The 8,661-nt window shown below is 51.5% G+C and overlaps 1 long non-coding RNA gene across 1 annotated transcript; it reads right to left on the bottom strand.

Moving 5' to 3' along the window:
* Positions 1-14: 14 nt before the first annotated feature.
* On the bottom strand, positions 15-8,580 carry LOC117795467. Its single transcript, XR_004619505.1, has 3 exons — positions 8,449-8,580; positions 7,686-7,810; positions 15-406 (listed from the first exon to the last, which is right to left on the bottom strand). It is a non-coding gene; the product is annotated as an uncharacterized LOC117795467 (long non-coding RNA).
* Positions 8,581-8,661: the final 81 nt, after the last annotated feature.

Genomic DNA, 8,661 nt, shown 5'->3' with positions numbered 1-8,661 from the left:
CCCCATAACGCTGGGATCACGCCCTGAGCCGAAGGCAGACGCTCAACCGCTGTGCCACCCAGGCGCCCCAGATGTCTGGATTCTTAACTGATCAGGTTGTGTGACCCTCTGCTAGCACGAGACCTGGGGACCTTTGTGTCTCCTTTCCTGTTGCTGGGCCGCCCTGGTTAGGATTCACCGGGGACATCTGCCCACCCCCCAGGGCACACTTCCTTGTGTTAATGAAGCGAAGTCAGGGCTCCCTGGGCAGGCTTCTCCCGGCCCCCCGTGTGCCAGCCTCTTACCTCATGAAGCCCAGGAACACCAGCAGGACCAGGCTGACCAGCCACCCCGCGGTGGCAAAGGCCTTTGGCATGGTGAGTGCACCTGTGCCCACGATGAGGTTAAACATGTACACCAGTCCCACCTAGAAGCAACAGAAGTGACATTCAAGCCCTCAAATGAATTAACCTCTCCCCCACAGTGGCTCCCAAAGATGACCCCGGGCGACAGCCAAACTGGAGGCAGGGAGGCCAGACTTGAGCTGGGGAAGCAGGTCAGAAGGCAGAATTCCACCTAGGTTCAAAGTGGGTGCGCTCTGCCACTGGCTGCTAGGGAAGCGAACGTCAACACTCCGAAGGCTCAAGTCCCACATTCCGTCCGTCTTCCTAAGATGTCTCTGCTGATCAGTTTCCTTCTCCGCTTCTGCTGTTACTACCCTGCCACCTTGTCATGTCCTGTTATTCCAGGCTGCGCCTCGGATGTCAGCTCCCTGCCCAACCAGGCTTTAAGCTTCCTGAAGACACACCACCACATCGGGGGACCCGGCACAAGAATGAACCTAGTGCTGGCCTCAAGAAACCCGCACTCTTCCAAGACCTCTGAGCACCTGACCCAACCCTGCTCCCCACCCATTCTTGCCATTGTCCTTTGGGATGTTGGCATTCATGCTGATTCCTTTTCCCTCCTGTCCTCCCCACACTAACTTCAGGGATTTTTATGAAAATTGACATATAATTCACATGCCATAAAATTCACTCTTTTAAGATATTTGCAAATGACATATCTGATAAAGAATTAGTACACAAAATATATAAAGAGCTTATACAACTCAACAGCTAAAAAACAAGCAATCCAATAAAAAATGGGCAGAAATCATGAACAGACATTTCTCCAAAGACATAGAGATGACCACCTGACATGAGAAAACATCACTCATGTCGGGAAAATGCAAATCAAAACCACAATGAGTATCACCTCACACCGGTCAGAATGGCTAAAATCAACAACACAGGAAACAACAGGTGTTGGTGAGGATGCGGAGAAAGGGGAGCCCTTGTGCACGGTTGGTGGGAATGCAAACTGGTGCAGCCACTGTGGAAAACAGTGTGGAGGTGCCTCAAAAAGTTAAAAATAGAGCTACCCTACAATCTGGTAATTACACTACTGGGTATTTACCCCCAAAATACAAAAACATTAATTCCAAGGGATACATGCACCCCAATGTTCATTGTCTACAACAGCCAGATTATGCAAGCAGCCCAAGAGTCCACTGATAGATGAACGGATAAAGAAGAGGGGGTATATATGTACAATGAAATAGTACGTAGCCATTAAAAAGAATGAAATCTTGCCATTTGCAATGATGTGGATGGAGCTAGAGAATACTATGCTAAGCAATGGAAGTCAGAGAAAGACAAATACCACATGATTTCACTCACGTGGAATTTAAGAAACAAACGAGCAAAGGGAAAAAAGAGGGAGAGAGAGAAAGAGTGACAAAGCAAGAACTAGACTCTTAACTAGAGAGAACACACAGATGGTCACCAGAGGGGCGGCGGGGCGGGGGGGCGCTCTGGATGAAAAAGCTGAAAGGGATGAAGAACACACTTGTCATGATGAGCTCTGAGCGATGAATGGAAATCCCGCATCACTTGCCCACCTGCAACTAACACAACACAAATGTTAACTACACTGGAATTACAATTAAAAACTTAATAAAAAAATTCACCCTCTTAAAGGACACAGTTCAGCAGTTTTTAGCACAGTCACAAGGTTGTACAACCAGCACCACCATCTAATTCCACTTCATCACCCCAAAGAGCAAGCAGCTGCCCACCAGCAGCACCCGCCCTACCCCTGACAACCAGACTCCGAGCAGAACTGCTAGGTCACTGACCTCAGGTTTTAAACTCTCCTTCTCGCCAACCTGACTCTGTTAACTGTCATTTTCCTTTTTCGACTCTAGCTGTTAACTGTCATTTTCCTTTTTCGACTCTAGCTGTTAACTGTCATTTTCCTTTTTCAAGATCTCAACCAGGAAATTCCTTTCTCTGAGCTGAAGCCTCGGCAGCCCTGGCCATTCCCGCCGACACCTGCAGTCGCCCCCCCCGGCCCAGACCCAGGCCACCCCCTCCACCCTGGCACCACTTGTGTTCTTGGGCATCATTTATGATGGGCTAGTTCCCCGAAGAACCATCTATCTCTGCCTCACACGCCCTCCCCTGTGCTGCCCCAGCTGACCCCAGCCTTGGATGGACCCAGCACCTGCTTCCTCTGCTCCCTATACGACACTGCTAGAAGTTCCTGGAAATTTTCTTTTCCTTTTTTTTAAATTAGAATGACTGGTCCCACAACAAACGAATGGTTCCTTCACCTGTGCTCTGACAGCATCAGATTGTCTTTATTCCCCCACGGACTTTTTGGCATTTCTCACGAGAAACCATCAAACCTCACTCTTCGGGCCCCAGCCCCTGACCCCACCCCTCTCAGCTGAAGGCTACGTCCCATGCTATGGAGGTGACTGAGGCCATCTGACATGCCCTCCCCAAGCCCCACCCCCTCCTCACTCAAAAATCAGAGTGTGCATCCTCCCGACCCCCTCCCTGCCCGTGGGGAACGTGAGTCCTTCCTCCTGGGGGATGCCAAGCCCTGCACCCAAACTTCTGGGCTCAGTCCTTCTTACTAGCTCTTCCCTTCTGCCTACAAGCGTCCTTGACACCTCTGAAACACAATTCTCTCACTTCTCTTAACCAAATTCATTGAAGTCAGCTACCTATTTCCTCTGCCTTCATTTCCAAGTTTCTGTACTTTGTGGTTTCCATTCCCAGGGCTCTTCTGAAACTACATTCTTCGAAATCACCAATGACCTCCTATTTGCCTAATCCAACGGCTTTCTTAGTCCTTTAGTCCTTCTTACACTCTGACGTCAGCGGTCTCTTTTCCTCTCTGCTCATTCCTCCCTCAGCCACTTCGCTCAGTCCTGTGGCTTTAACTACCACGGCTGGACAGAGGTCGACCAGGCCGCTCTCCGCATCGGCCTTCCTGCAGACCTCAAATCCGGGATCCCAGCACTAGCCATCCTACTCCTGAAGGGTCTTTTGTGGCTACCTCTGGTCCTATTCCCATTTACAACCTAAGTGCTTCCAGCCTGGACATGGACAGCCGCCTCCTAACTGGGCTCCCTGGGCTCCATGACATCAGCTGACTTACAGTTGGCTTTACCACCTGTTTCTGTTAAAAACAACACTACAAAGCACTTCATCTCTGGGAACACCTACCCACCTCTCATTTTTACTTCCCCATTCTTAGAAATATGCACTTTTCTATATTTTAAAAATTTTTCTAAAATAACATGTACTGAATTTTTTTTTTATCAGAAACACACAAATTGGGGCCCATTTTCCTAACCTCAGTCAGAATTTTTTTTTTAAACGGAGATGTGGGGAGAAGGGGCCGGACAGTGGTTAGGGAAGGACAGGTTTCCAGGCAGGTGCTGAGAGCGCATCTGAGTGCTGGACAGGAAGGCGCCCAGTGGACGGGAAAGAGCCCTGCCCACAGTCCACTTACCCTTGGCAGAGGGCATCCGCCCTCCTGTGCCTCCTGCCCAGCCCCTCAAATCCCACCCGGCACTCCGACACATTCAAATGCTGCTTCCACCCAGTGCCCTTCCAATCTTGCTCCCTCTTTTGAACCCTGGAATAAGAACATTTATGTCCTAATTTGGGTTTTCAATGTTGTGTTTCCCTCCCTGCTCCATGTGAGGCTCACCGTGGCCTCTGTGTCACTTCTCAGGGTGCGTGGCACACAGCCTCCAGCTAGGAATCCTCAGCTGAGCTGACTGGACCTGGCTAGGTCTTCTCTGACGTAAGTCCCATCTTTGTCCCGTTTTAAACATCACAGTCCCCGTTTGATCCCACAGACATATCCCAGAAGGATTAAAACAAGTTTGAACCGTGTTCCTATAGTTCCCTGCAGCTTTGTTCTCTGTGTATTGCTTTTCTGAGCAGTAACATTTAGGAAGGGTGGACCCTTTCTCTTTGGAAAATGGCCCCGGTGAAGGTTCTTGTGATGGAAGTAGAGAGAAAGTGATGGCTCTTAGCCAAAAGTTTTATAAGGAAATGAAACAGTACAAGAGGCATTTGTGAATTCAGTGATGCCTAAAGGTCTTGAGATGTAAAGGTCAAGGGTCTCTCGTGGAGCAGGGGCTTTCAGCCTGAGCACTTATGACATCTGAAGCCGGATTCTTCTTTGTGGTGGGGCTGTCCTGTGGGTGGTAGGGTGTTTAGCTGCAACCCCAGCCTCTACCAGCTAGGTTCCAGTGTCCCCAACCTCACACCCGTGTTGTGATCACAGACGTCTCGACATTGCCAAATGTCCTGGGGTGGTGTGTGTTGGGGGGTGGGCGGCAAGACTGCCACCATCTGAGAACCACTGCTGATAAAACACAATGAAATAAACACACTCCCAACAGACACTTCAAATAAATCTCAATGCAAAGGATCCTTTAAGAACCTTAGGAAGGGGCGCCTGGGTGGCTCAGTCGGTGAAGCGTCTGCCTTCGGCTCAGGTCGCGATCTCGGGGTCCTGGGATTGGGCCCCAAGTAGGGCTCCCTGCTCAGTGGAGACTCTGCTTCTCCCTCTGTCCCTTCCCCTGGTCACGTTCTCTCTCTCAAGTAAATAAATAAAATCTTTAAAAAAAAATAACTTCACGAAGAAGCTACTTAGGGATGGAAAATCGGGAGCAGAAATGGGTAATCACATTTGTCTTATGCTGTTGCTAATCTTTAGTTTCAAAGCAAGAACTCTCGGCCTAGTGGGGCTCTGGGAACCCTGCAGGATAATGTGAGACTTCTTTACCTCCCTGGAGAGAGTTAAACCCTCTCGACTTTCAGTAAAGGTGCTAGTGGGGATCAGTTGCAAGGACTATGGAGCAGGAGGCAACTCTGAGCTGAGTCACAGGCCAGCTCAAAGGCAGTTGTGGGGCAGGAGGAGGAGGAAGGAGACATTCTCTTCTGCCAGCTGCCTGACAGCTGTGGGGGGACAGCCTGCGGGAAGGTGTGGCTGAAAGCAGAAGAGTCAAGCTCCCTACAGGCTACACTGCCTCCTCCCATTCTCCACCATTCACAGGGACAGTGGACTAGCGCCCTTGGGCTCTGGGGAGTTCAGTGCAGCATTCCTGCTGCTTACCTCCCACCCAGCGGTCTCACCCACAGAAGTGGGTGAGGCAGGCGTCACGGGCTTCCCCAGTGACAGCTGTCAAAGGAAACAGAAGGCAGCAGAGATGCGGAAGCAATGACAGGATTTCAGGCTGTGAAACGAGTGACCTTTCCTTCGAAAGCAACGGCAGTGCTCGTTGTCAAGACTGGGATGGCAGGGCCGTCAGCAGCTCGGCTTTGTCTGGGTGGTGGTCCACGTCATCCTCTTTTTGGGTCACATAATCCCTGCAGCCCTGAGCTGCTCCTGGTCCCCATACACAGGGAACCCAGGCATGTCTGTTCTGAGATCACTTCTGGGTGGACGTGCGGGCCTGAACCACATTCTGAACCCAGCAGTACCCCTGAGAGGGCCTGTCACCAGAGTCCGCTGTGAGGCTGGCCTGCCCATTACACATAATTTACACAGAATAATGCAAGCTAAGGCAAACATCCCTGACACGTGTGAAGAGGAAAAGAAGGGACAAGACAACACCGAGGTAGGGAGAGGCTTTGTGTTGGGAATAACGCAGGTCATGGGCTGATGCACTTTCATGAACCAAGTTAAGCGCTCAGTGTCTCGGTTTCCCAGGACCTGGAGAGCAGGTCCTGCCTGCACTGTGCTGAGCAGGGGATTCAAAGCAGTGTCTGTAGTGAGGTGAGTTCCATTGCTTTCCTGGGCTCAGAGGATGGTGAACCTGTGCCCTCCTCCTGCTCTCACAAGGGATCAAGAACCACTCTCCCTAGGGAAACCTCAGGAAGAAGGCATGGTCTCTCCTCAAACCCTGACGCTAACTCCCGGCTAATGCCACCTCACCCTCAACACCACCCACCCATCTCTTCTCTACATCTCTCTCCACCGGTAGGATAGGAGAACGCAAGCAGTTGTTTATGGCAAATGCCCAGAGTATGCCCTTAAACACAGACTTCAAATAAAACCAAACACACAGGAAAGTCGGGGGTGGGGAGCAGAACCCACTGAGGCTTTTAGGCCTCACTGCCCAATTTCCTGTGGGTACATACCGACATATGAAATGATTGTGTGAATAATTGGAGACAAGAAAAGTGAGCATATCAAAGTTTTTTCCTTTCTAAAACTCAGTTACAGAAATAACTCATTTTCTCATCTCTAAATGTGTAAGATGCTCTGAACAGCAGCAGGGAGCATGGCAACTTTTATGGACAGCGGGGACATTTCACTGCTGATACCAAGAGGGGGCTGTGAGCTGTTACACAATTCCTCAGATGAGAGGAACACGATTAGATTCAGTCCAAAGTTCAAGAAAGACTGTCTCCTGATAAATTACGGAGAGAAAGGAGGCTGCTTTGGTGCTACACACAAAAGACACAGACCCAGCAGGAAGACCATGGTGTCAGAAAGGCTTTTGCCAGCTACTTTCTGCGATGCTTTCTTATCTATCACACCACAGCTCCAGTCTGTGAAGTTGGCAGAGACAAAAGAGGGATCCCCAGGCTAGGAACTAAGTGCAAAGCGGGGCAGCTGCTTAAGGTTAGGTAAATTCTAGAAAGAGGACTTTTGTTACTTCAGGCAGTGCTGCTTTTCCCTGGGATACTTAGTAGCACCGTGAGTCAATCATTTGATTATTCTAATCCTCCAGCTAGGTAACCAGGCACGAAGACTCTGTGATGTAACCAGGACCGATCTTTCATTACAAGAAGATAAACTGAGCACCTGTGAGAGGTGGGGTGTGTGTGTGGGGGGGGCACAGATCCAACACAGTAAGAAATCAATCCTTTTAATTGTTCTAATTACAGACTCCAGCAAACTTCACTTGAAGTCTCTGCAAGCTTTCTCTGCCTCTTACGCCATCCAAGACTATAAAAGTTGCACAACTTGCAATTCAGCTGGCAAAGTGCTTTCAAACTGCTGAGATGAGCAAACCCAGTCAACAGCTGTCAATCACCATCCCCGAGCAGCAGCACAGTTTGCAAGTGCTAGAGGCTCCGACATCGAGATCACAAGGAATCAGCAAGTCAGCTTTGTTTCCTTGACCACTCTCTGACCAGCATCCAACACGTGAACAAACTCTCATCACATGCTCTGCTCCAGGACAGCAGTAATACGGCTGCTGCTGAATGGAGTTCCCCACCCTGGCTTTCACCAGGGTCTCAAAGCGGCTGTCCTCACTAGTACAGTCCAGGAAGCACGGTGCTTCTCTGGGAGCCCGCAGCAATGATGTGGGTAAGACAGGTTCTAAAAGTAAAACTCACGTAGGGAGAGTAGAGCTCCCCGGTCTCGGTGATTTCGCCCGCCATTTCCAAAGTGAGGAAAGGTCGGTGGGCAGCCGAGATTCCTTAGGTTCCTTCCCTGCCGGGACGGCGGCTGCTGCGGCTCCCTAGGGCGAAAGAGCAGAGACTTCAGCTTTCGGATAGACGTCGCTGGCGTTGGGGGGCAGTCCTGGAGAGCACTCCCCCACCCGCCCTGTACGTTTATTACAGACATGGCCTCAACACCTGTCATGAGACAGGCCTGGAAGACTGACACTTGGGTGGTTTCCTCGAACTTTTCCCTTCCTGTGTGCAGCATGAAAGTATTCAGGGCCGCTCAGACTCCAAGTGATAGAAGGCGACCCACAAGCCACTAAGTCTCCCTCACCACGAGCGCCCCCTTTGTACACTCCGCGGTGGCCATCCACATTCCATGCCAGGAACGGCGAGCTCACTACCACACATGGCAGCCCAAATAACTGTCTCCTCCGCCTAGAGCAACAAACTTGTTTGCTTAGGGCTAGGGCTTGACCAGGTCGTTCCCCAAACCAACTCCTTGCTCCCAAGCCTCTCCTTTTTAACGGGGCCTCCATTCCCCACCCCCCCAACCTGTTTTCCGCCCTGCCTTCGGGATCCCAAGCCTCAAGCCTCCCCCTCTTCTCATGGTCCCCACTCCGAGCCTTTTCCCAACTTTTTCCTCCCTCCTGGAGCAGCCCCAAGCCTGGCACCGCCCAAGCCCATCCCACCCTCACGTCCGGCCAGACACCTGCACCCCGGCTCGCTCCGGGCCGCCGCGGCCGCCGCCTCCAGCTCCTCCGCCGCCGCCGCCGCCCGGCGCCAGCTGTCCAGCACCAGCGTCCCCAGCGCGCATGCGCCCGCGACCGGAATCCACCTTGCCCGTGCGCGCCCTGGGCGGGGCGCAGCGCGCTGATTGGGCGCCTCGCGGAGGCGGGACCGGGATTGGGCCGGGGCGGCTGCC

This window comes from Ailuropoda melanoleuca, chromosome 13, assembly GCF_002007445.2.
Source record: "Ailuropoda melanoleuca isolate Jingjing chromosome 13, ASM200744v2, whole genome shotgun sequence".
Lineage (NCBI taxonomy): Eukaryota > Metazoa > Chordata > Mammalia > Carnivora > Ursidae > Ailuropoda > Ailuropoda melanoleuca.
The sequence above is the reverse complement of the archived record's forward strand: the minus strand, read 5'-3'. Positions and strand labels throughout refer to the sequence as shown.